This window comes from Pristiophorus japonicus, chromosome 3 (assembly GCF_044704955.1).
Source record: "Pristiophorus japonicus isolate sPriJap1 chromosome 3, sPriJap1.hap1, whole genome shotgun sequence".
Lineage (NCBI taxonomy): Eukaryota > Metazoa > Chordata > Chondrichthyes > Pristiophoridae > Pristiophorus > Pristiophorus japonicus.
Genome location: NC_091979.1, coordinates 327,790,941 through 327,817,986, shown reverse-complemented (window position 1 = coordinate 327,817,986; position 27,046 = coordinate 327,790,941). Strand labels below are relative to the sequence as shown.

General features: G+C 43.3%; 8 non-coding genes across 8 annotated transcripts; all 8 read right to left on the bottom strand.

Moving 5' to 3' along the window:
• Positions 1–1,021: 1,021 nt before the first annotated feature.
• On the bottom strand, positions 1,022–1,094 carry trnav-aac (transfer RNA valine (anticodon AAC)). Its single transcript has one exon. It is a non-coding gene; the product is annotated as a tRNA-Val (tRNA).
• A 2,674-nt stretch (positions 1,095–3,768) lies between these two features.
• On the bottom strand, positions 3,769–3,841 carry trnav-aac (transfer RNA valine (anticodon AAC)). The gene has a single exon. It is a non-coding gene; the product is annotated as a tRNA-Val (tRNA).
• A 2,672-nt stretch (positions 3,842–6,513) lies between these two features.
• Positions 6,514–6,586, bottom strand: trnav-aac (transfer RNA valine (anticodon AAC)). Its single transcript has one exon. It is a non-coding gene; the product is annotated as a tRNA-Val (tRNA).
• Positions 6,587–9,260: 2,674 nt separating this feature from the next.
• Positions 9,261–9,333, bottom strand: trnav-cac (transfer RNA valine (anticodon CAC)). Its single transcript has one exon. It is a non-coding gene; the product is annotated as a tRNA-Val (tRNA).
• Positions 9,334–12,004: 2,671 nt separating this feature from the next.
• Positions 12,005–12,077, bottom strand: trnav-cac (transfer RNA valine (anticodon CAC)). Its single transcript has one exon. It is a non-coding gene; the product is annotated as a tRNA-Val (tRNA).
• Positions 12,078–14,749: 2,672 nt separating this feature from the next.
• Positions 14,750–14,822, bottom strand: trnav-aac (transfer RNA valine (anticodon AAC)). Its single transcript has one exon. It is a non-coding gene; the product is annotated as a tRNA-Val (tRNA).
• A 2,673-nt stretch (positions 14,823–17,495) lies between these two features.
• On the bottom strand, positions 17,496–17,568 carry trnav-cac (transfer RNA valine (anticodon CAC)). Its single transcript has one exon. It is a non-coding gene; the product is annotated as a tRNA-Val (tRNA).
• An 8,135-nt stretch (positions 17,569–25,703) lies between these two features.
• Positions 25,704–25,776, bottom strand: trnav-aac (transfer RNA valine (anticodon AAC)). Its single transcript has one exon. It is a non-coding gene; the product is annotated as a tRNA-Val (tRNA).
• Between the last annotated feature and the right edge of the window lie 1,270 nt (positions 25,777–27,046).

Here is a 27,046-nt window from a genome sequence, read left to right as displayed (position 1 = left end):
GGATGGGTTTGTTTTCCTTGGAACAGAGGAGGCTGATGGGCGACAGCATTGAGGTGTATAAAAATAGGAGGGGCCTAGATATTGTTGATTAAAAGGGTCTATTTCACATAGTGGAGTGGTCAACAACCAGGCTGCATAATTTAAAAGTAATTAGTGTAAGGGTTAAAGGGGATTTGAAGTGAACATTCTGCATGCAGATGTTTGTGGGGGTCTCAAACTCACTGCTTGAAAGTGTGGTGCAGGCAGAAACCCTCACCACATTTAACCAGTTCTTAGATGTGCACATGAAATGCAATAAGGTGCAGGGGTACACACCTAAAACTGGGCATTTGTTGGCCGGTGCAGATACGATGGGCTTAAATGACTCCTTCCATGCTGTAAACCTCTATGATTATATAATTATCGGTTAGGATTACTTTCATGATGCAAAACGTGGCAATCAGATAATTAATGGTGTTTCCAGTGAAGAAGTGTTCGTGCAAGCTGGGGCTCGAACACAGGAAGCTGAGATCAAGCATCTTGTGAGGCTGTTGTTCGGAGCAGGTGGAGCGTTGTCTCGAACGGTGGCATTTTGAAGCCCAGTGAAGGGCGGTAAACCGCTGTTTGATGCTGCATTCTCCGCTTTCCGCCGGCAGCGGCTGATTGGAGAGTGTGGGAGCGGAAGTTAGGGCTTGTTCCGCCCTCACTCACTCTGGAGCTGGGGAAGAGCGATTAGTCGATGGGTTTGTTTGTGGCTTTAATTTTCTGTTGTGAAGCGTGGTGGCGTGGCAGGATCCTTTAATAATCTCTCACAGCTGACCTGAATGCACGGAATGTGCAGCTTTGAGATATGGTTTCTCCAGCGTCAGGGCTGGAAACGGGAGGGAGTGAGAGACACTGTGTAGAATTTGAGTGTGAACAGAACTGCAGAGAGAAATCAGCAAATGGAACAGCATCGTGAGACACTGCACTCTGTTAACATTGAACCACTAATATGAATGATTTAATTTTATCTTATCATGAATTGAACACGTTTGCATAATGTTTCCGCCCGGTTTCGAACCGGGGACCTTTCGCGCGTTAGGCGAACGTGATAACCACTACACTACGGAAACGCTGTGGCAGTAACACTGTTGGGAACATAACCAGAGCTTTAACCTCAACAGCTGGACGACACTTCTGGAGCTTGTGTCACGAGAACAGAATGACGGTGCTATATTTAGCAAGGTTGTGAGTGTGGCAGGAATTGATCCCGTGTTTATCTGCCTTTATACATAGGAACAGGAGTGGCCATTCCTCAGCAAGTGGTTAGAATCTGGAATACACTTCTCTAAAGGGCGGTGGAGTCAGACTCAATCTTATCTTTCAAAACGGAGTTGGATAAGTATCCGAATGAAAAAAATTGCACAGCTGTGGGTAAATGACAGGGGAGTGAGACTTGTTGAGAGTTGGCATGGGCTCGACGGGCTGCATCCATTCCCTCATGCTTTGATTCTATAAGTTAGTGGCACATTTAATAGTGTGCATGTCAGCAGAATATTGAAAGGGAGATGGATTCAGTCGGCACAACGAGAGGCATCTGATTCAGAAGATTCCGGTGCATGAAAATTCGGGTTTAATGACTTTAAAAGCATCATTTTTCTTTTGTGAAGATTCGGTCAGAGAAATGTTTGAAAAAGAATTTTTTGCTGAAAAGGGCTCAGCACTTCATCTTCTTTTTGGCTGTTAGGGCCACACTTCTTTTCGATGGTATTCTTCCAGAATGTATATTTTCTTTGCTGTTTCACAATAACCAGTCCCTTGCACTGCAGTCTATCTCACTGTTTCCAACGTCTCATATACATGTTACCAGCAATGAACATTTTGAAGCAGACTTCTAAAGCACAGTGTCCAAAATGGTTTATGGATTCAGAGGTAAAGTGCAGAGCACAGATAAGTTATTCAATTAAGGATTCTCCTTCAGTTAACATTTCTTTAGTTGTGCAAATGAAGATCATAAGTCAATTAATGATGTTTTCCCATGAAGGCAGGATAACATTTAATGATTATGCATTTTCTAAGTAAAAGCCCATGTGATTCAAGGCGAAGTGGCAAATTGGATCCAAATTTGGCTCAGAGGCAGGAAGCAAAGGGTAATGTTTGATGGGTGTTTTTGTGACTGGAAGGATGTTTCCAGTGGGGTTCCACAGTTTTCAGTGCCAGATCCATTGCTTCTTATGGTATTTATCAATGATCTAAACTTGAATATAGGTGTTATGATTACGAAGTTTTCAGGTGTTATTAAAATAGGCAGTGTGGTTGATAATGAAGAAGAAAGCTGGAGACTCCAGGAAGATATCAATCAACTGATAAGTGGGTAGTGCTGTGGCAAATTGAATTTAATCCAGAGATGTGAGAGATCGCGCATTTGTGGAGGGCTAACAAGGAAAGGGAATACACATCAACTGGTATGACATTGAGAAGTGTAGAGGAACAAAGGTAACTGGGATTGCTTGTCCACAGATCCCTGAAAGTAGCTGACCAGTTGGAAAAGTTGATTAAGAAGTCATATGGAATGATTGCATTTATTGGCAGAAGCAAGGAACAGAGCAGCAAGTGGGTTGTGCTAGAACTGTATAAAATTCTGGTTAGGCCACAGCTGGAGTACTGCGTGCAGTTCTGGTCACCGCATTGAAGGAAGAACGTGAATACGCTGGAGAGGGTACAGAGGAGATTTACGTAGATGTTGCCGGGAGTGGAGCAACATTGCTATGAGGACAGATTGGATAGGATGGGTTTGTTTTCCTTGGAACAGAGGAGGCTGATGGGCGACCGCATTGAGGTGTATAAAAATAGGAAAGGCCTAGATATTGTTGATTAAAAGGGTCTATTTCACATAGTGGAGTGGTCAACAACCAGGCTGCATAATTTAAAAGTAATTAGTGTAAGGGTTAAAGGGGATTTGAAGTGAACATTCTGCATGCAGATGTTTGTGGGGGTTTCAAACTCACTGCCTGAAAGTGTGGTGCAGGCAGAAACCCTCACCACATTTAACAAGTTCTTAGATGTGCACATGAAATGCAATAAGGTGCAGGGGGACACACCTAAAACTGGGCATTTGTTGGCCGGTGCAGATACGTTGGGCGTAAATGAGTCCTTCCATGCTGTAAACCTCTATGATTATATAATTATCGGTTAGGATTACTTTCATGATGCAAAACGTGGCAATCAGATAATTAATGCTGTTTCCAGTGAAGAAGTGTTCGTGCAAGCTGGGGCTCGAACTCAGGAAGCTGAGATGAAGCATCTTATGAGGCTGCTGTTCGGAGCACGGGGAGCGTTGTCTGGAACGGTGGCATTTTGCAGCCCAGTGAAGGGCGGTAAACCGCTGTTTGATGCTGCATTCTCCGCTTTCCGCCGGCAGCGGCTGATTGGAGAGTGTGGGAGCGGAAGTTAGGGCTTGTCCCGCCCTCACTCACTCTGGAGCTGAGGAAGAGCGATTAGTCGATGGGTTTGTTTGTGGCTTTAATTTTCTGTTGTGAAGCGTGGTGGCGTGGCAGGATCCTTCAATAATCTCTCACAGCTGACCTGAATGCACGGAATGTGCAGCTTTGAGATATGGTTTCTCCAGCGTCAGGGCTGGAAGCGGGAGGGAGTGAGAGACACTGTGTAGAATTTGAGTGTGAACAGAACTGTAGAGAGAAATCAGCAAATGGAACAGCATCGTGAGACACTGCACTCTGTTAACATTGAACCACCAATATGAATGATTTAATTTTATCTTATCATTAATTGAACACGTTTGCATAATGTTTCCGCCCGGTTTTGAACCGGGGACCTTTCGCGTGTTAGGCGAACGTGATAACCACTACACTACGGAAACGTTGGTGCAATAACATCGTTGGGAACATAACCAGAGCTTTAACCTCAACAGCTGGACTACACTTCTGGAGCTTGTGTCACGAGAATCGAATAACGGTGCGATATTGCAAGTTTGTGAGTGTGGCAGGAATTGATCCCGTGTTTCTCTGCCTTTATACATAGGAACAGGAGTGGCCATTCCTCAGCAAGTGGTTAGAATCTGGAATACACTTCTCTAAAGGGCGGTGGAGTCAGACTCAATCTTATCTTTCAAAACGGAGTTGGATAAGTATCCGAATGAAAAAAATTGCACAGCTGTGGGTAAATGACAGGGGAGTGAGACTTGTTGAGAGTTGGCATGGGCTCGACGGGCTGCATCCATTCCGTTATTCTTTGATTCTATAAGTTAGTGGCACATTTAATAGTGTGCATGTCAGCAGAATATTGAAAGGGACATGGATTCAGTCGACACAACGAGAGGCATCTGATTCAGAAGATTCGGGTGCACGAAAATTCGGGTTTAATGACTTTAAAAGCATCATTTTTCTTTTATGAAGATTCGGTCAGAGAAATGTTTGAAAAATAATTTTTTGCTGAAAAGGGCTCAGCACTTTATCTTCTTTTTGGCTGTTAGGGCCACACTTCTTTTCGATGGTATTCTTCCAGAATGTATATTTTCTTTGCTGTTTCACAATAACCAGTCCCTTGCACTACAGTCTATCTCACTGTTTCCAACGTCTCATGTACATGTTACCAGCAATGAACATTTTGAAGCAGACTTCTAAAGCACAGTGTCCAAAATGGTTTATGGATTCAGAGCTAAAGTGCAGAGCACAGATAAGTTATTCAATTAAGGATTCTCCTTCAGTTAACATTTCTTTAGTTGTGCAAATGAACATCATCAGTCAATTAATGATGTTTTCCCACAAAGGCAGGATAACATTTAATGATTATGCATTTTCTAAGTAAAAGCCCATGTGATTCAGGGCGAAGTGGCAAATTGGATCCAAATTTGGCTCAGAGGCAGGAAGCAAACGGTAATGTTTGATGGGTGTTTTTGTGACTGGAAGGATGTTTCCAGTGGGGTTCCACAGTTTTCAGTGCCAGATCCATTGCTTTTTATGGTATTTATCAATGATCTAAACTTGAATATAGGTGTTATGCTTACGAAGTTTTCAGGTGTTATTAAAATAGGCAGTGTGGTTGATAATGAAGAAGAAAGCTGGAGACTCCAGGAAGATATCAATCAACTGATAAGGGGGTAGAGCAGTGGCAAATTGAATTTAATCCAGAGATGTGAGAGATCGCGCATTTGTGGAGGGCTAACAAGGAAAGGGAATACACATCAACTGGTATGACATTGAGAAGTGTAGAGGAACAAAGGTAACTGGGATTGCTTGTCCACAGATCCCTGAAGGCAGCTGACCAGTTGGAAAAGTTGATTAAGAAGTCATATGGAATGGTAGCATTTATTGGCAGAAGCAAGGAACAGAACAGCAAGTGGGTTATGCTAGAACTGTATAAAATTCTGGTTAGGCCACAGCTGGAGTACTGCGTGCAGTTCTGGTCACCGCACTGAAGGAAGAACGTGAATACGCTGGAGAGGGTACAGAGGAGATTTACGTAGATGTTGCCGGGAGTGGAGCAACTTTGCTATGAGGACAGATTGGATAGGATGGGTTTGTTTTCCTTGGAACAGAGGAGGCTGAAGGGCGACCGCATTGAGGTGTATAAAAATAGGAGACGCCTAGATATTGTTGATTAAAAGGGTCTATTTCACATAGTGCAGTGGTCAACAACCAGGCTGCATAATTTAAAAGTAATTAGTGTAAGGGTTAAAGGGGATTTGAAGTGAACATTCTGCATGCAGATGTTTGTGGGGGTCTCAAACTCACTGCCTGAAAGTGTGGTGCAGGCAGAAACCCTCACCACATTTAACCAGTTCTTAGATGTGCACATGAAATGCAATAAGGTGCAGGGGTACACACCTAAAACTGGGCATTTTTTGGCCGGTGCAGATACGATGGGCGTAAATGACTCCTTCCATGCTGTAAACCTCCATGGTTATATAATTATCGGTTAGGATTACTTTCATGATGCAAAACGTGGCAATCAGATAATTAATGCTGTTTCCAGTGAAGAAGTGTTCGTGCAAGCTGGGGCTCGAACTCAGGAAGCTGAGATGAAGCATCTTATGAGGCTGCTGTTCAGAGCACGGGGAGCGTTGTCTGGAACGTTGGCATTTTGCAGCCAAGTGAAGGGCGGTAAACCGCTGTTTGATGCTGCATTCTCCGCTTTCCGCCGGCAGCGGCTGATTGGAGAGTGTGGGAGCGGAAGTTAGGGCTTGTCCCGCCCTCACTCACTCTGGAGCTGAGGAAGAGCGATTAGTCGATGGGTTTGTTTGTGGCTTTAATTTTCTGTTGTGAAGCGTGGTGGCGTGGCAGGATCCTTTAATAATCTCTCACAGCTGACCTGAATGCAAGGAATGTGCAGCTTTGAGATCTGGTTTCTCCAGCGTCAGGGCTGTAAACGGGAGGGAGTGAGAGACACTGTGTAGAATTTGAATGTGAACAGAACTGCAGAGAGAAATCAGCAAATGGACCAGCATCGTGAGACACTGCACTCTGTTAACATTGAACCACTAATCTGAATGATTTAATTTTATCTTATCATTAATTGAACACGTTTGCATAATGTTTCTGCCCGGTTTCGAACCGGGGACTTTTCGCGTGTTAGGCGAACGTGATAACCACTACACTACAGAAACGCTGTGGCAGTAACATTGTTGGGAACATAACCAGAGCTTTAACCTCAACAGCTGGACTACACTTCTGGAGCTTGTGTCACGAGAATAGAATAACGGTGTTATATTTAGCAAGGTTGTGAGTGTGGCAGGAATTGATCCCGTGTTTCTCTGCCTTTATACATAGGAATAGGAGTGGCCATTCCTCAGCAAGTGGTTAGAATCTGGAATACACTTCTCTAAAGGGCGGTGGAGTCAGACTCAATCTTATCTTTCAAAACGGAGTTGGATAAGTATCCGAATGAAAAAAATTGCACAGCTGTGGGTAAATGACAGGGGAGTGAGACTTGTTGAGAGTTGGCATGGGCTCGACGGGCTGCATCCATTCCGTTATTCTTTGATTCTATAAGTTAGTGGCACATTTAATAGTGTGCATGTCAGCAGAATATTGAAAGGGACATGGATTCAGTCGACACAACGAGAGGCATCTGATTCAGAAGATTCGGGTGCACGAAAATTCGGGTTTAATGACTTTAAAAGCATCATTTTTCTTTTATGAAGATTCGGTCAGAGAAATGTTTGAAAAATAATTTTTTGCTGAAAAGGGCTCAGCACTTTATCTTCTTTTTTGCTGTTAGGGCCACACTTCTTTTCGATGGTATTCTTCCAGAATGTATATTTTCTTTGCTGTTTCACAATAACCAGTCCCTTGCACTACAGTCTATCTCACTGTTTCCAACGTCTCATGTACATGTTACCAGCAATGAACATTTTGAAGCAGACTTCTAAAGCACAGTGTCCAAAATGTTTTATGGATTCAGAGCTAAAGTGCAGAGCACAGATAAGTTATTCAATTAAGGATTCTCCTTCAGTTAACATTTCTTTAGTTGTGCAAATGAACATCATCAGTCAATTAATGATGTTTTCCCACAAAGGCAGGATAACATTTAATGATTATGCATTTTCTAAGTAAAAGCCCATGTGATTCAGGGCGAAGTGGCAAATTAGATCCAAATTTGGCTCAGAGGCAGGAAGCAAACGGTAATGTTTGATGGGTGTTTTTGTGACTGGAAGGATGTTTCCAGTGGGGTTCCACAGTTTTCAGTGCCAGATCCATTGCTTTTTATGGTATTTATCAATGATCTAAACTTGAATATAGGTGTTATGCTTACGAAGTTTTCAGGTGTTATTAAAATAGGCAGTGTGGTTGATAATGAAGAAGAAAGCTGGAGACTCCAGGAAGATATCAATCAACTGATAAGGGGGTAGAGCAGTGGCAAATGGAATTTAATCCAGAGATGTGAGAGATCGCGCATTTGTGGAGGGCTAACAAGGAAAGGGAATACACATCAACTGGTATGACATTGAGAAGTGTAGAGGAACAAAGGTAACTGGGATTGCTTGTCCACAGATCCCTGAAGGCAGCTGACCAGTTGGAAAAGTTGATTAAGAAGTCATATGGAATGGTTGCATTTATTGGCAGAAGCAAGGAACAGAACAGCAAGTGGGTTATGCTAGAACTGTATAAAATTCTGGTTAGGCCACAGCTGGAGTACTGCGTGCAGTTCTGGTCACCGCACTGAAGGAAGAACGTGAATACGCTGGAGAGGGTACAGAGGAGATTTACGTAGATGTTGCTGGGAGTGGAGCAACTTTGCTATGAGGACAGATTGGATAGGATGGGTTTGTTTTCCTTGGAACAGAGGAGGCTGAAGGGCGACCGCATTGAGGTGTATAAAAATAGGAGACGCCTAGATATTGTTGATTAAAAGGGTCTATTTCACATAGCGGAGTGGTCAACAACCAGGCTGCATAATTTAAAAGTAATTAGTGTAAGGGTTAAAGGGGATTTGAAGTGAACATTCTGCATGCAGATGTTTGTGGGGGTCTCAAACTCACTGCCTGAAAGTGTGGTGCAGGCAGAAACCCTCACCACATTTAACAAGTTCTTAGATGTGCACATGAAATGCAATAAGGTGCAGGGGGACACACCTAAAACTGGGCATTTGTTGGCCGGTGCAGATACGATGGGCTTAAATGACTCCTTCCATGCTGTAAACCTCTATGATTATATAATTATCGGTTAGGATTACTTTCATAATGCAAAACGTGGCAATCAGATAATTAATGGTGTTTCCAGTGAAGAAGTGTTCGTGCAAGCTGGGGCTCGAACTCAGGAAGCTGAGATGAAGCATCTTATGAGGCTGCTGTTCGGTGTACGGGGGGCGTTGTCTCGAACGGTGGCATTTTGCAGCCCAGTGAAGGGCGGTAAACCGCTGTTTGATGCTGCATTCTCCGCTTTCCGCCGGCAGCGGCTGATTGGAGAGTGTGGGAGCGGAAGTTCGGGCTTGTCCCGCCCTCACTCATTCTGGAGCTGGGGAAGAGCGATTAGTCGATGGGTTTGTTTGTGGCTTTAATTTTCTGTTGTGAAGCTTGGTGGCGTGGCAGGATCCTTTAATAAAAGCTGACAGCTGACCTGAATGCAAGGAATGTGCAGCTTTGAGATATGGTTTCTCCAGCGTCAGGGCTGGAAACGGGAGGGAGTGAGAGACACTGTGAAGAATTTGAGTGTGAACAGAACGGTAGAGAGAAATCAGCAAATGGACCAGCATCGTGAGACACTGCACTCTGTTAATATTGAACCACTAATATGAATGGTTTAATTTTATCTAATCATTAATTGAACACGTTTGCATAATGTTTCCGCCCGGTTTCGAACCGGGTACCTTTCGCGTGTGAGGCGAATGTGATAACCACTACGCTACAGAAATGCTGTGGCAGTAGCATTGTTGGGAACATAACCAGAGCTTTAACCTCAACAGCTGGACTACACTTATGGAGCTTGTGTCACGAGAATAGAATGACGGTTCGAAATTTAGCATGGTTGTGAGTGTGGCAGGAATTGATCCCGTGTTTCTCTGCCTTTATACATAGGAACAGGAGTGGCCATTCCTCAGCAAGTGGTTAAAATCTGGAATACACTGCTCTAAAGGGCGGTGGAGTCAGACTCATTCTTATCTTTCAAAACGAGTTGGATAAGTATCCGAATGAAAAAAATTGCACAGCTGTGTGTAAATGACAGGGGAGTGAGACTTGTTGAGAGTTGGCATGGGCTCGACGGGCTGCAACCATTCCCTTATTCTTTGATTGTATAAGTTAGTGGCACATTTAATAGTGTGCATGTCAGCAGAATATTGAAAGGGACATGGATTCAGTCGGCACAACGCGAGGCATCTGATTCAGAAGATTTGGGTGCACGAAAATTCGGGTTTAATGACTTTAAAAGCATCATTTTTGTTTTGTGAAGATTCGGTCAGAAAAATGTTTGGGAAAATAATTTTTTGCTGAAAAGGGCTCAGCACTTCATCTTCTTTTTGGCTGTTAGGGTCACACTTCTTTTCGATGGTATTCTTCCAGACTGTATATTTTCTTTGCTGTTTCACAATAACCAGTCCCTTGCACTACAGTCTATCTCACTGTTTCCAACGTCCCATGTACATGTTACCAGCAAGGAACATTTTGAAGCAGACTTCTAAAGCACACTGTCCAATATGGTTTATGGATTCAGAGGTAAAGTGCAGAGCACAGATAAGTTATTCAATTAAGGACTCTCCTTCAGTTAACATTTCTTTAGTTGTGCAAATGAAGATCATCAGTCAATTAATGATGTTTTCCCATGAAGGCAGGATAACAGTTAATGATTATGCATTTTCTAAGTAAAAGCCCATGTGATTCAGGGCGAAGTGGCAAATTGGATCCAAATTTGGCTCAGAGGCAGGAAGCAAAGGGTAATGTTTGATGGGTGATTTTGTGACTGGAAGGATGTTTCCAGTGGGGTTCCACAGTTTTCAGTGCCAGATCCATTGCTTTTATGGTATTTATCAATGATCTAAACTTGATTATAGGTGTTATGATCACGAAGTTTTCAGGTGTTTTTAAAATAGGCAGTGGGTTGATAATGAAGAAGAAAGCTGGAGACTACAGGAAGATATCAATCAACTGATAAGGGGGTAGAGCAGTTGCAAATGGAATTTAATCCAGAGATGTGAGAGATCGCGCATTTGTGGAGGGCTAACAAGGAAAGGGAATACACATCAACTGGTATGACATTGAGAAGTGTAGAGGAACAAATATAACTGGGATTGCTTGTCCACAGATCCCTGAAGGTAGCTGGCCAGTTGGAAAAGTTGGTTAAGAAGTCATATGGAATGGTTGCATTTATTGGCAGAAGCAAGGAACAGAACAGCAAGTGGTTTATGCTAGAACTGTATAAAATTCTGGTTAGGCCACAGCTGGAGTACTGCGTGCAGTTCTAGTCACCGCATTGAAGGAAGGACGTGAATACGCTGGAGAGGGTACAGAGGAGCTTTACGTAGTTGTTGCCGGCAGTGGAGCAACTTTGCTATGAGGACAGATTGGATAGGATGGGTTTGTTTTCCTTGGAACAGAGGAGGCTGATGGGCGACAGTATTGAGGTGTATAAAAATAGGAAGGGCCTAGATATTGTTGTTTAAAAGGGTCTATTTCACATAGCGGCGTGGTCAACAACCAGGCTGCATAATTTAAAAGTAATTAGTGTAAGGGTTAAAGGGCATTTGAAGTGAACATTCTGCATGCAGATGTTTGTGGGGGTCTCAAACTCACTGCCTGAAAGTGTGGTGCAGGCAGAAACCCTCACCACATTTAACAAGTTCTGAGATGTGCACATGAAATGCAATAAGGTGCAGGGGGACACACCTAAAACTGGGCATTTGTTGGCCGGTGCAGATACGATGGGCTTAAATGACTCCTTCCATGCTGTAAACCTCTATGATTATATAATTATCGGTTAGGATTACTTTCATGATGCAAAACGTGGCATCAGATAATTAATGGTGTTTCCAGTGAAGAAGTGTTCGTGCAAGCTGGGGCTCGAACTCAGGAAGCTGAGATGAAGCATCTTATGAGGTTGCTGTTCGGAGTACGGGGAGCGTTGTCTCGAACGGTGGCATTTTGCAGCCCAGTGAAGGGCGGTAAACCGCTGTTTGATGCTGCATTCTCCGCTTTCCGCCGGCAGCGGCTGATTGGAGAGTCTGGGAGCGGAAGTTAGGGCTTGTCCCTCCCTCACTCATTCTGGAGCTGGGGAAGAGCGATTAGTCGATGGGTTTGTTTGTGGCTTTAATTTTCTGTTGTGAAGCGTGGTGGCGTGGCAGGATCCTTTAATAAAAGCTCACAGCTGACCTGAATGCACGGAATGTGAAGCTTTGAGATATGGTTTCTCCAGCGTCAGGGCTGGAAACGGGAGGGAGTGAGAGACACTGTGAAGAATTTGAGTGTGAACAGAACTGTAGAGAGAAATCAGCAAATGGAACAGCATCGTGAGACACTGCACTCTGTTACCATTGAACCACTAATATGAATGATTTAATTTTATCTTATCATTAATTGAACACGTTTGCATAATGTTTCCGCCCGGTTTCGAACCGGGGACCTTTCGCGTGTGAGGCGACCGTGATAACCACTACACTACGGAAACGCTGTGGCAGTAGCATTGTTGGGAACATAACCAGACCTTTAACCTCAACAGCTGGACTACACTTATGGAGCTTGTGTCACGAGAATAGAATGACGGTGCTATATTTAGCAAGGTTGTGAGTGTGGCAGGAATTGATCCCGTGTTTCTCTGCCTTTATACATAGGAACAGGAGTGGCCATTCCTGAGCAAGTGGTTAGAATCTGGAATACACTGCTCTAAAGGGCGGTGGAGTCAGACTCATTCTTATCTTTCAAAACGAGTTGGATAAGTATCCGAATGAAAAAAATTGCACAGCTGTGTGTAAATGACAGGGGAGTGAGACTTGCTGAGAGTTGGCATGGGCTCGACGGGCTGCAACCATTCCCTTATTCTTTGATTGTATAAGTTAGTGGCACATTTAATAGTGTGCATGTCAGCAGAATATTGAGAGGGACATGGATTAAGTCGGCACAACGAGAGGCATCTGATTCAGAAGATTTGGGTGCACGAAAATTCGGGTTTAATGACTTTAAAAGCATCATTTTTGTTTTGTGAAGATTCGGTCAGAAAAATGTTTGGGAAAAGAATTTTTTGCTGAAAAGGGCTCAGCACTTCATCTTCTTTTTGGCTGTTCGGGTCACACTTCTTTTCGATGGTATTCTTCCAGACTGTATATTTTCTTTGCTGTTTCACAATAACCAGTCCCTTGCACTACAGTCTATCTCACTGTTTCCAACGTCCCATGTACATGTTACCAGCAAGGAACATTTTGAAGCAGACTTCTAAAGCACACTGTCCAATATGGTTTATGGATTCAGAGGTAAAGTGCAGAGCACAGATAAGTTATTCAATTAAGGACTCTCCTTCAGTTAACATTTCTTTAGTTGTGCAAATGAAGATCATCAGTCAATTAATGATGTTTTCCCATGAAGGCAGGATAACATTTAATGATTATGCATTTTCTAAGTAAATGCCCATGTGATTCAGGGCGAAGCGGCATATTGGATCCAAATTTTGCTCAGAGGCAGTTAGCAAAGGGTAATGTTTGATGGGTGTTTTTGTGACTGGAAGGATGATTCCAGTGGGGTTCCGCAGTTTTCAGAGCCAGATCCATTGCTTTTTATGGTATTTATCAATGATCTAAACTTGAATATAGGTGTTATGATTTCGAAGTTTTCAGGTGTTATTAAAATAGGCAGTGGGTTGATAATGAAGAAGAAAGCTGGAGACTCCAGGAAGATATCAATCAACTGATAAGGGGGTAGAGCAGTGGCAAATGGAATTTAATCCAGAGATGTGAGTGATAGCGCATTTGTGGAGGGCTAACAAGGAAAGGGAATACACATCAACTGGTATGACATTTAGAAGTGTAGAGGAACAAAGGTAACTGGGATTGCTTGTCCACAAATCCCTGAATGTAGCTGGCCAGTTGGAAAAGTTGGTTAAGAAGTCATATGGAATGGTAGCCTTTATTGGCAGAAGCAAGGAACAGAACAGCAAGTGGGTTATGCTAGAACTGTATAAAATTCTGGTTCGGCCACAGCTGGAGTACTGCGTGCAGTTCTAGTCACCGCATTGAAGGAAGGACGTGAATACGCTGGAGAGGGTACAGAGGAGATTTACGTAGATGTTGCCGGGAGTGGAGCAACTTTGCTATGAGGACAGATTGGATAGGATGGGTTTGTTTTCCTTGGAACAGAGGAGGCTGATGGGCGACAGCATTGAGGTTTATAAAAATAGGAGGGGCCTAGATATTGTAGATTGAAAGGTTCTATTTCACAGAGTGGAGTGGTCAACAACCAGGCTGCATAATTTAAAAGTAATTAGTGTAAGGGTTAAAGGGGATTTGAAGTGAACATTCTGCAAGCAGATGTTTGTGAGGGTCTCAAACTCACTGCCTGAAAGTGTGGTGCAGGCAGAAACCATCACCACATTTAACAAGTTCTTAGATGTGCACATGAAATGCAATAAGGTGCAGGGGTACACGCCTCAAACTGGGCATTTGTTGGCCGGTGCAGATACAATGGGCTTAAATGACTCCTTCCAAGCTGTAAACCTCTATGATTAGAAATTATCGGTTAGGATTACTTTCATGATGCAAAACGTGGCAATCAGATAATTAATGGTGTTTCCAGTGAAGAAGTGTTCGTGCAAGCTGGGGCTCGAACTCAGGAAGGTGAGATGAAGCATCTTATGAGGCTGCTGTTCGGTGTACGGGGAGCGTTGTCTCGAACGGTGGCATTTTGCAGCCCAATGAAGGGCGGCAAACCGCTGTTTGATGCTGCATTTTCCGCTTTCCGCCGGCAGCGGCTGATTGGAGAGTGTTGGAGCGGAAGTTAGGGCTTGTCCCGCTCTCACTCACTCTGGAGCTGGGGAATAGTGATTAGTCGATGGGTTTGTTTGTGGCTTTAATTTTCTGTTGTGAAGCGTGGCGGCATGGCAGGATCCTTTAATAATCTCTCACAGCTGACCTGAATGCACGGAATGTGCAGCTTTGAGATATGGTTTCTCCAGCGTCAGGGCTGGAAACGGGAGGGAGTGAGAGACACTGTGTAGAATTTGAGAGTGTACAGAACTGCAGAGAGAAATCAGCAAATGGAACAGCATCGTGAGACACTGCACTCTGTTACCATTGAACCACTAATATGAATGATTTAATTTTATCTAATCATTAATTGAACACGTTTGCATAATGTTTCCGCCCGGTTTCGGACCGGGAATCTTGCGCGTGTTAGGCGAATGTGATAACCACTACACTACGGAAACGCTGTGGCAGAAAGACAGTGGGGAACTTAACCAGAGCTTTAACCTCAACAGCTGGACTACACTTCTGGAGCTTGTGTCACGAGAATAGAATGACGGTGCGAAATTTAGCAAGGTTCTGAGTGTGGCAGGAATTGATCCCGTGTTTCTCTGCCTTTTTCCATAGGAACAGGAGTGGCCATTCCTCAGCAGGTGGTTAGAATCTGGAATACACTGCTCTAAAGGGCGGTGGAGTCAGACTCAATCTTATCTTTCAAAACGGAGTTGGATTAGTATCCGAATGAAAAAAATTGCACAGCTGTGGGTAAATGACAGGGGAGTGAGACTTGTTGAGAGTTGGCATGGGCTCGACGGGCTGCAACCATTCCCTTATTCTTTGATTCTATAAGTTAGTGGCACATTTAATAGTGTGCATGTCAGCAGAATATTGAAAGGGACATGGATTCAGTCGGCACAACGAGAGGCATCTGATTCAGAAGATTCGCGTGCACGAAAATTCGGGTTTAATGACTTTAAAAGCATCATTTTTGTTTTGTGAAGATTCGGACAGAGAAATGTTTCGGAAAAGAATTTTTTGTTGAAAAGGGCTCAGCACTTCATCTTCTTTTTGGCTGTTAGGTCAACACTTCTTTTCGATGGTATTCTTCGAGATGGATATTTTCTTTGCTGTTTCACAATAACCAATCCCTTGCACTACAGTCTGTCTCACTGTTTCCAACGTCCCATGTAAATGTTACCAGCAAGGAACATTTTGAAACAGACTTCTAAAGCACAGTGTCCAAAATGGTTTATGGATTCAGAGGTAAAGTGCAGAGCACAGATAAGTTATTCAATTAAGGACTCTCCTTCAGTTAACATTTCTTTAGTTGTGCAAATGAAGATCATCAGTCAATTAATGATGTTTTCCCATGAAGGCAGGATAACATTTAATGATTATGCATTTTCTAAGTAAAAGCCCATGTGATTCAGGGCGAAGTGGCAAATTGGATCCAAATTTGGCTCAGAGGCAGGAAGCAAAGGGTAATGTTTGATGGGTGTTTTTGTGACTGGAAGGATGTTTCCAGTGGGGTTCCACAGTTTTCAGTGCCAGATCCATTGCTTTTATGGTATTTATCAATGATCTAAACTTGAATATAGGTGTTATGATTACGAAGTTTTCAGGTGTTATTAAAATAGGCAGTGTGGTTTATAATGAAGAAGAAAGCTGGAGACTCCAGGAAGATATCAATCAACTGATAAGGGGTTAGAGCAGTGGCAAATGGAATTTAATCCAGAGATGTGAGAGATCACGCATTTGTGGAGGGCTAACAAGGAAAGGGAATACAATTCAACTGGTATGACATTGAGAAGTGTAGAGGAACAAAGATAACTGGGATTGCTTGTCCACAGAACCCTGAAGGTAGCTGGCCAGTTGGAAAAGTTGGTTAAGAAGTCATATGGAGTGGTTGCATTTATTGGCAGAAGCAAGGAACAGAACAGCAAGTGGGTTATGCTAGAACTGTATAAAATTCTGGTTAGGCCACAGCTGGAGTACTGCGTGCAGTTCTGGTCACCGCATTGAAGGAAGAACGTGAATACGCTGGAGAGGGTACAGAGGAGATTTACGTAGATGTTGCCGGGAGTGGAGCAACATTGCTATGAGGACAGATTGGACAGGATGGGTTTGTTTTCCTTGGAACACAGGAGGCTGATGGGCGACAGCATTGAGATGTATAAAAATAGGAGGGGCCTAGATATTGTTGATTAAAAGGGTCTATTTCACATAGTGGAGTGGTCAACAACCAGGCTGCATAATTTCAAAGTAATTAGTGTAAGGGTTAAAGGGGATTTGAAGTGAACATTCTGCAAGCAGATGTTTGTGGGGGTCTCAAACTCACTGCCTGAAAGTGTGGTGCAGGCAGAAACCCTCACCACATTTAACAAGTTCTTAGATGTGCACATTAAATGCAATAAGATGAATGGGTACTCACCTAAAACTGGGCATTTGTTGGCCGGTGCAGATACGATGGGCTTAAATGACTCCTTCCATGCTGTAAACATCTATGATTATATAATTATCGGTTAGGATTACTTTCATGATGCAAAACGTGGCAATCAGATAATTAATGGTGTTTCCAGTGAAGAAGTGTTCGTGCAAGCTGGGGCTCGAACTCAGGAAGTTGAGATGAAGCATCTTATGAGGCTGCTGTTTTGTGTACGGGGAGCGTTTTCTCGGACGGTGGCATTTTGCAGCCCAGTGAAGGGTGGTAAACCGCTGTTTGATGTTGCATTCTCCGCTCTCCACCGGCAGCCACTGATTGGAGAGTGTGGGAGCGGAAGTTAGGGCTTGTCCCGCCCTCACTCACTCTGGAGCTGGGGAAGAGCGATTAGTCGATGGGTTTGTTTGTGGCTTTAATTTTCTGTTGTGAAGCGTGGTGGCGTGGCAGGATCCTTTAATAATCTGTCACAGCTGACCTGAATGCACGGAATGTGCAGCTTTGAGATATGGTTTCTCCAGCGTCAGGGCTGGAAACGGGAGGGAGTGAGAGACACTGTGCAGAAGTTGAGTGTGTACAGAACTGCAGAGAGAAATCAGCAAATGGAACAGCATCGTGAGACACTGCACTCTGTTATTATTGAACCACTAATATGAATGATTTAATTTTATCTAATCATAAATTGAACACGTTTGCATAATGTGTCCGCCCGGTTTCGAACCGGGGACCTTTCACGTGTGAGGCGAACGTGATAACCACTACACTACGGAAACGCTGTGGCAGTAACACCGTGGGGAACATAACCAGAGCTTTAACCTCAACAGCTGGACTACACTTTTCGAGCTTGTGTCACGATAATAGAATGACGGTGCTATATTTAGCAAGGTTGTGAGTGTGGCAGGAATTGATCGCGTGTTTCTCTGCCTTTATACATGGGAACAGGAGTGGCCATTCCTCAGCAAGTGGTTATAATCTTGAATACACTGCTCTAAAGGGCGGTGGAGTCAGACTCAATCTTATCTTTCAAACCGAGTTGGATAAGTATCCTAATGAAAGAAATTGCACAGCTTTGGGTAAATGACAGGGGAGTGAGACTTGTTGAGAGTTGGCATGGGCTCGACGGGCTGCAACCATTCCCTTATTCTTTGATTCTATAAGTTAGTGGCACATTTAATAGTGTGCATGTCAGCAGAATATTGAAAGGGACATGGATTCAGTCGGCACAACGAGAGGCATCTGATTCAGAAGATTCGGGTGCACGAAAATTCGGGTTTAATGACGTTAAAAGCATCATTTTTGTTTTGTGAAGATTCGGTCAGGGAAAGGATTGGGAAAATAATTTTTTGCTGAAAAGGGCTCAGCCCTTCATCTTCTTTTTGGCTGTTAGGGCCACACTTCTTTTCGATGGTATTCTTCCAGATTGTATATTTTCTTTCCTGTTTCACAATAACCAGTCCCTTGCACTACAGTCTATCTCATTGTTTCCAACGTCCCATGTACATGTTACCAGCAAGGAACATTTTGAAACAGACTTCTAAAGCACAGTGTCCAAAATGGTTTATGGATTCAGAGGTAAAGTGCAGAGCACAGATAACTTATTCAATTAAGGACTCTCCTTCAGTTAACATTTCTTTAGTTGTGCAAATGATTATCATCAGTCAATTAATGATGTTTTCCCATGAAGGCAGGATAACATTTAATGATTATGCATTTTCTAAGTAAAAGCCCATGTGATTCAGGGCGAAGTGGCAAATTGGATCCAAATTTGGCTCAGAGGCAGGAAGCAAAGGCTAATGTTTGATGGGTGTTTTTGTGACTGGAAGGATGTTTCCAGTGGGGTTCCACAGTTTTCAGTGCCAGATCCATTGCTTTTTATGGTATTTATCAATGATCTAAACTTGAATATAGATGTTATGATTCCGAAGTTTTCAGGTGTTATTAAAATAGGCAGTGTGGTTGATAATGAAGAAGAAAGCTGGAGACTCCAGGAAGATAACAATCAACTGATAAGGTGGTAGAGCAGTGGAAAATGAGAGATCGCGCATTTGTGGAGGGCAAACAAGGAAAGGGAATACACATCAACTGGTATGACATTGAGAAGTGTAGAGGAACAAAGGTAACTGGGATTGCTTGTCCACAGATCCCTGAAGGTCGCTGACCAGTTGGAAAAGTTGATTAAGAATTCATATGGAATGGTTGCATTTATTGGCAGAAGCAAGGAACAGAACAGCAAGTGGGTTATGCTAGAACTGTATAAAATAGTGGTTAGGCCACAGCTGGAGTTCTGCGTGCAGTTCTGGTCACCGCATTGAAGGAAGAACGTGAATACGCTGGAGAGGGTACAGAGGAGATTTACGTAGATGTTGCCGGGAGTGGAGCAACTTTGCTATGAGGACAGATTGGATAGGATGGGTTTGTTTTCCTTGGAACAGAGGAGGCTGATGGGCGACCGCATTGAGGTGTATAAAAGTAGGAGGGGCCTAGATATTGTTGATTAAAAGGGTCTATTTCACATAGTGGAGTGGTCAACAACCAGGCTGCATAACTTAAAAGTAATTAGTGTAAGGGTTAAAGGGGATTTGAAGTGAACATTCTGCATGCAGATGTTTGTGGGGGTCTCAAACTCACTGCCTAAAAGTGTGGTGCAGGCAGAAACCCTCACCACATTTAACCAGTTCTTAGATGTGCACATGAAATGCAATAAGGTGCAGGGGTACACACCTAAAACTGGGCATTTGTTGGCCGGTGCAGATACTATGGGCGTAAATGACTCTTTCCATGCTGTGAACCTCTATGATTATATAATTATCGGTTAGGATCACTTTCATGATGCAAAACGTGGCAATCAGATAATTAATGGTGTTTCCAGTGAAGAAGTGTTCGTGCAAGTTGGGGCTCGAACTCAGGAAGCTGAGATGAAGCATCTTATGAGGCTGCTGTTCGGAGCACGGGGAGCGTTGTCTGGAACGGTGGCATTTTGCAGCCCAGTGAAGGGCAGTAAACCGCTGTTTGATGCTGCATTCTCCGCTTTCCGCCGGCAGCGGCTGATTGGAGAGTGTGGGAGCGGAAGTTAGGGCTTGTCCCGCCCTCACTCACTCTGGAGCTGAGGAAGAGCGATTAGTCGATGGGTTTGTTTGTGGCTTTAATTTTCTGTTGTGAAGCGTGGTGGCGTGGCAGGATCCTTTAATAATCTCTCACAGCTGACCTGAATGCACGGAATGTGCAGCTTTGAGATATGGTTTCTCCAGCGTCAGGGCTGGAAACGGGAGGGAGTGAGAGACACTGTGTAGAATTTGAGTGTGAACAGAACTGCAGAGAGAAATCAGCAAATGGAACATCATCGTGAGGCACTGCACTCTGTTAACATTGAACCACTAATATGAATGATTTAATTTTATCTTATCATTAATTGAACACGTTTGCATAATGTTCCCGCCCGGTTTCGGAATGGGGACTTTTCGCGTGTGAGGCGAACGTGATAACCACTACACTACGGAAAAGCTGTGGAAGTAACATTGTTGGGAACATAACCAGAGCTTTAACCTCAACAGCTGGACTACACTTCTGGAGCTTGTGTCACGAGAATCGAATGACGGTGCTATATTTAGCAAGGGTGTGAGTGTGGCAGGAATTGATCCCGTGTTTCTCTGCCTTTATACAGAGGAACAGGAGTGGCCATTCCTCAGCAAGTGGTTAGAATCTGGAATACACTGCTCCAAAGGGCGGTGGAGTCAGACTCAATCTTATCTTTCAAAACGGAGTTGGATAAGTATCCGAATGAAAAAAATTGCACAGCTGTGGGTAAATGACAGGGGCGTGAGATTTGTTGAGAGTTTGCATGGGCTCGACGGGCTGCATCCATTCCCTTATTCTTTGATTCTATAAGTTAGTTGCACATTTAATAGTGTGCATGTCAGCAGAATATTGAAAGGGACATGGATTCAGTCGGCACAACGAGAGGCATCTGATTCAGAAGATTAGGGTGCACGAAAATTCGGGTTTAATGACTTTAAAAGCATCATTTTTGTTTTGTGAAGATTCGGTCAGAGAAATGTTTGAAAAATAATTTTTTGCTGAAAAGGGCTCAGCACTTCATATTCTTTTTGGCTGTTAGGGCCACACTTCTTTTCGATGGTATTCTTCCAGAATGTATATTTTCTTTGCTGTTTCACAATAACCAGTCCCTTGCACTATAGTCTATCTCACTGTTTCTAACGTCTCATGTACATGTTACCAGCAATGAACATTTTGAAGCAGACTTCTAAAGCACAGTGTCCAAAATGGTTTATGGATTCAGAGGTAAAGTGCAGAGCACAGATAAGTTATTCAATTAAGGACTCTCCTTCAGTTATCATTTCTTTAGTTGTGCAAATGAAGATCATCAGTCAATTAATGATGTTTTCCCATGAAGGCAGGATAACATTTAATGATTATGCATTTTCTATGTAAAAGCCCATGTGATTCATGGCGAAGTGGCAAATTGGATCCAAATTTGGCTCAGAGGCAGGAAGCAAATGGTAATGTTTGATGGGTGTTTTTGTGACTGGAAGGATGTTTCCAGTGGGGTTCCACAGTTTTCAGTGCCAAAACCATTGCTTTTATGGTATTTATCAATGATCTAAACTTGAATATAGGTGTTATGATTACGAAGTTTTCAGGTGTTATTAAAATAGGCAGTGTGGTTGATAATGAAGAAGAAAGCTGGAGACTCCAGGAAGATATCAATCAACTGATAAGGGGGTAGAGCAGTGGCAAATTGAATTTAATCGAGAGATGTGAGAGATCGCGCATTTGTGGAGGGCTAACCAGGAAAGGGAATACACATCAAGTGGTATGATATTGAGAAGTGTAGAGGAACAAAGGTAACTGGGATTGCTTGTCCACAGATCCCTGAAGGAAGCTGGCCAGTTGGAAAAGTTGGTTAAGAAGTCATATGGAATGGTTGCATTTATTGGCAGAAGCAAGGAACAGAACAGCAAGTGGGTTGTGCTAGAACTGTATAAAATTCTGGTTAGGCCACAGCTGGAGTACTGCGTGCAGTTCTGGTCACCGCATTGAAGGAAGAACGTGAATACGCTGGAGAGGGTATAGAGGAGATTTACGTAGATGTTGCCGGGAGTGGAGCAACTTTGCTATGAGGACAGATTGAATAGGATGGGTTTGTTTTCCTTGGAACAGAGGAAGCTGATGGGCGACAGCATTGAGGTGTATAAAAATAGGAGGGGCCTAGATATTGTTGATGAAAAAGGGTCTATTTCACATAGTGGAGTGGTCAACAATCAGGCTGCATAATTTAAAAGTAATTAGTGTAAGGGTTAAAGGGGATTTGAAGTGAACATTCTGCATGCAGATGTTTGTGGGGGTCTCAAACTCACTGCCTGAAAGTGTGGTGCAGGCAGAAACCCTCACCACATTTAACCAGTTCTTAGATGTGCACATGAAATGCAATAAGGTGCAGGTGTACACAACTAAAACTGGGCATTTGTTGGCCGGTGCAGATACGATGGGCTTAAATGACTCCTTCCATGCTGTAAACCTCTATGATTATATAACTATCGGTTAGGATTACTTTCATGATGCAAAACGTGGCAATCAGATAATTAATGGTGTTTCCAGTGAAGAAGTGTTCGTGCAAGCTGGGGCTCGAACTCAGGAAGCTGAGATGAAGCATCTTATGAGGCTGCTGTTCGGTGTACGGGGAGCGTTGTCTCGAATGGTGGCATTTTGCAACCCAGTGAAGGGCGGTAAACCGCTGTTTGATGCTGCATTCTCCGCTTTCCGCCGGCAGCGGCTGATTGGAGAGTGTGGGAGCGGAAGTTAGGACTTCTCCCGCCCTCACTCACTCTGGAGCTGGGGAAGAGCGATTAGTCGATGGGTTTGTTTCTGGCTTTAATTTTCTGTTGTGAAGCGTGGTGGCGTGGCAGGATCCTTTAATAATCTCTCACAGCTGACCTGAATGCACCGAATGTGCAGCTTTGAGATATGGTTTCTCCAGCGTCAGGGCTGGAAACGGGAGGGAGTGAGATACACTGTGTAGACAGAACTGTGGAGAGAAATCAGCAAATGGAACAGCACCGTGAGACACTGCACTCTGTTAACATTGAACCACTAATATGATTGATTTAATTTTATCTTATCATTAATTGAACACGTTTGCATAATGTTTCCGCCCGGTTTCGAACCGGGGACCTGTCGCGTGTTAGGCAAACGTGATAACCACAACACTACGTAAACGCTGTGGCAGTAACATCGTTGGGAACATAACCAGAGCGTTAACCTCAACAGCTGGACGACACTTCTGGAGCTTGTGTCAGGAGAAGAGAATAACGGTGCTAGATTTAGCAAGGTTGTGAGTGTGGCAGGAATTGATCCCGTGTTTCTCTGCCTTTATACATAGGAACAGGAGTGGCCATTCCTCAGCAAGTGGTTAGAATCTGGAATACACTTCTCTAAAGGGCGGTGGAGTCAGACTCAATCTTATCTTTCAAAACGGAGTTGTATAAGTATCCGACTGAAAGAAATTGCACAGCTGCGGGTAAATGACAGGGGAGTGAGACTTGTTGAGAGTTGGCATGGGCTCGACGGGCTGCATCCATTCCCTTATTCTTTGATTCTATAAGTTAGTGGCACATTTAATAGTGTGCATGTCAGCAGAATATTGAAAGGGACATGGATTCAGTTGGCACAATGAGAGGCATCTGATTCAGAAGATTTGGGTGCACGAAAATTCGGGTTTAATGACTTTAAAAGCATCATTTTTCTTTTGTGAAGATTCGGTCAGAGAAATGTTTGAAAAATAATTTTTTGCTGAAAAGGGCTCAGCACTTCATCTTCTTTTTGGCTGTTAGGGCCACACTTCCTTTCGATGGTATTCTTCCAGAATGTATATTTTCTTTGCTGTTTCACAATAACCAGTCCCTTGCACTACAGTCTATCTCACTGTTTCCAACGTCTGATATACATGTTACCAGCAATGAACATGTATAATCAGACTTCTAAAGCACAGTGTCCAAAATGGTTTATGGATTCAGAGGTAAAGTGCAGAGCACAGAGAAGTTATTCAATTAAGGACTCTCCTTCAGTTAACATTTCTTTAGTTGTGCAAATGAAGATCATCAGTCAATTAATGATGTTTTCCCATGAAGGCAGGATAACATTTAATGATTATGCATTTTCTAATTAAAAGCCCATGTGATTCAGGGCGAAGTGGCAAATTGGATCCAAATTTGGCTCACAGGCAGGAAGCAAAGGGTAATGTTTGATGGGTGTTTTTGTGACTGGAAGGATGTTTCCAGTGGGCTTCCACAGTTTTCAGTGCCAGATCCATTGCTTTTTATGGTATTTATCAATGATCTCAACTTGAAGATAAGTGTTATGATTACGAAGTTTTCAGGTGTTATTAAAATAGGCAGTGTGGTTGATAATGAAGAAGAAAGCTGGAGACTCCAGGAAGATATCAATCAACTGATAAGGGGGTAGAGCAGTGGCAAATTGAATTTAAACCAGAGATGTGAGAGATCGCGCATTTGTGGAGGGCTAACAAGGAAAGGGAATTCACATCAACTGGTATGACATTGAGAAGTGTAGAGGAACAAAGGTAACTGGGATTGCTTGTCCACAGATCCCTGAAGGTAGCTGGCCAGTTGGAAAAGTTGGTTAAGAAGTCATATGGAATGGTTGCATTTATTGGCAGAAGCAAGGAAGAGAACAGCAAGTGGGTTATGCTAGAACTGTATAAAATTCTGGTTAGGCCACAGCTGGAGTACTGCGTGCAGTTCTGTTCACCGCATTGATGGAAGAACGTGAATACGCTGGAGAGGGTACAGAGGAGATTTACGTAGATGTTGCCGGGAGTGGAGCAACTTTGCTATGAGGACAGATTGGATAGGATGGGTTTGTTTTCCTTGGAACAGAGGAGCCTGATGGGCGACAGCATTGAGGTGTATAAAAATAGGAGGGGCCTAGATATTGTTGAGTAAAAGGGTCTATTTCACATAGTGGAGTGGTCAACAACCAGGCTGCATAATTTAAAAGTAATTAGTGTAAGGGTTAAAGGGGATTTGAAGTGAACATTCTGCATGCAGATATTTGTGGGGGTCTCAAACTCACTGCCTGAAAGTGTGGTGCAGGCAGAAACCCTCACCACATTTAACCAGTTCTTAGATGTGCACATGAAATGCAATAAGGTGCAGGGGTACACATCTAAAACTGGGCATTTGTTGGCCGGTGCAGATACGATGGGCGTAAATGACTCCTTCCATGCTGTAAACCTCTATGATGAAATAATTATCGGTTAGGATTACTTTCATGATGCAAAACGTGGCAATCAGATAATTAAAGCTGTTTCCAGTGAAGAAGTGTTCGTGCAAGCTGGGGCTCGAACTCAGGAAGCTGAGATGAAGCATCTTATGAGGCTGCTGTTCGGAGCACGGGGAGCGTTGTCTGGAACGGTGGCATTTTGCAGCCCAGTGAAGGGCGGTAAACCGCTGTTTGATGCTGCATTCTCCGCTTTCCGCCGGCAGCGGCTGATTGGAGAGTGTGGGAGCGGAAGTTAGGGCTTGTCCCGCCCTCACTCACTCTGGAGCTGAGGATGAGCGATTAGTCGATGGGTTTGTTTGTGGCTTTAATTTTCTGTTGTGAAGCGTGGTGGCGTGGCAGGATTCTTTAATAATCTCTCACAGCTTACCTGAATGCACGGAATGTGCAGCTTTGAGATATGGTTTCTCCAGCGTCAGGGCTGGAAACGAGAGGGAGTGAGAGACACTGTGTAGAATTTGAGTGTGAAATGAACTGCAGAGAGAAATCAGCAAATGGAACAGCATCGTGAGACACTGCACTCTGTTAACATTGAACCACTAATATGAATGATTTAATTTTATCTTATCATTAATTGAACACGTTTGCATAATGTTTCCGCCCGGTTTCGAACCGGGGACCTTTCGCGTGTTAGGCGAACGTGATAACCACTACACTACGGAAACTCTGTGGCAGTAACATTGTTGGGAACATAACCAGAGCTTTAACCTCAACAGCTGGACTACACTTCTGGAGCTTGTGTCACGAGAATAGAATAACGGTGCGATATTTAGCAAGGTTGTGAGTGTGGCAGGAATTGATCCCGTGTTTCTCTGCCTTTATACATAGGAACAGGAGTGGCCATTCCTCAGCAATTGGTTAGAATCTGGAATACACTTCTCGAAAGGGCGGTGGAGTCAGACTCAATCTTATCTTTCAAAACGGCGTTGTATAAGTATCCGAATGAAAAAAATTGCACAGCTGTGGGTAAAAGACAGGGGAGTGAGACTTGTTGAGAGTTGGCATGGGCTCGACGGGCTGCATCCATTCCCTTATGCTTTGATTCTATAAGTTAGTGGCACATTTAATAGTGTGCATGTCAGCAGAATATTGAAAGGGACATGGATTCAGTCGGCACAACGAGAGGCATCTGATTCAGAAGATTCCGGTGCATGAAAATTCGGGTTTAATGACTTTAAAAGCATCATTTTTCTTTTGTGAAGATTCGGTCAGAAAAATGTTTGAAAAAGAATTTTTTGCTGAAAAGGGCTCAGCACTTCATCTTCTTTTTGGCTGTTAGGGCCACACTTCTTTTCGATGTTATTATTCCAGAATGCATATTTTCTTTGCTGTTTCACAATAACCAGTCCCTTGCACTACAGTCTATCTCACTGTTTCCAACGTCTCATGTACATGTTACCAGCAATGAACATTTTGAAGCAGATTTCTAAAGCACAGTGTCCAAAATGGTTTATGGATTCAGAGGTAAAGTGCAGAGCACAGCTAAGTTATTCAATTAAGGACTCTCCTTCAGTTAACATTTCTTTAGTTGTGCAAATGAAGATCATCAGTCAATTAATGATGTTTTCCTATGAAGGCAGGATAACATTTAATGATTATGCATTTTCTTAGTAAAAGCCCATGTGATTCAGGGCGAAGTGGCATATTGGATCCAAATTTGGCTCAGAGGCAGGAAGCAAAGGGTAATGTTTGATGGGTGTTTTTGTGACTGGAAGGATGTTTCCAGTGGGGTTCCGCAGTTTTCAGTGCCAGATCCATTGCTTTTTATGGTATTTATCAATGATCTAAACTTGAATACAGGTGTTATGATTACGAAGTTTTCAGGTGTTATTAAAATAGCAGTGCGGTTGATAATGAAGAAGAAAGCTGGAGACTCCAGGAAGATATCAATCAACTGATAAGGGGGTAGAGCAGTGGCAAATGGAATTTAATCCA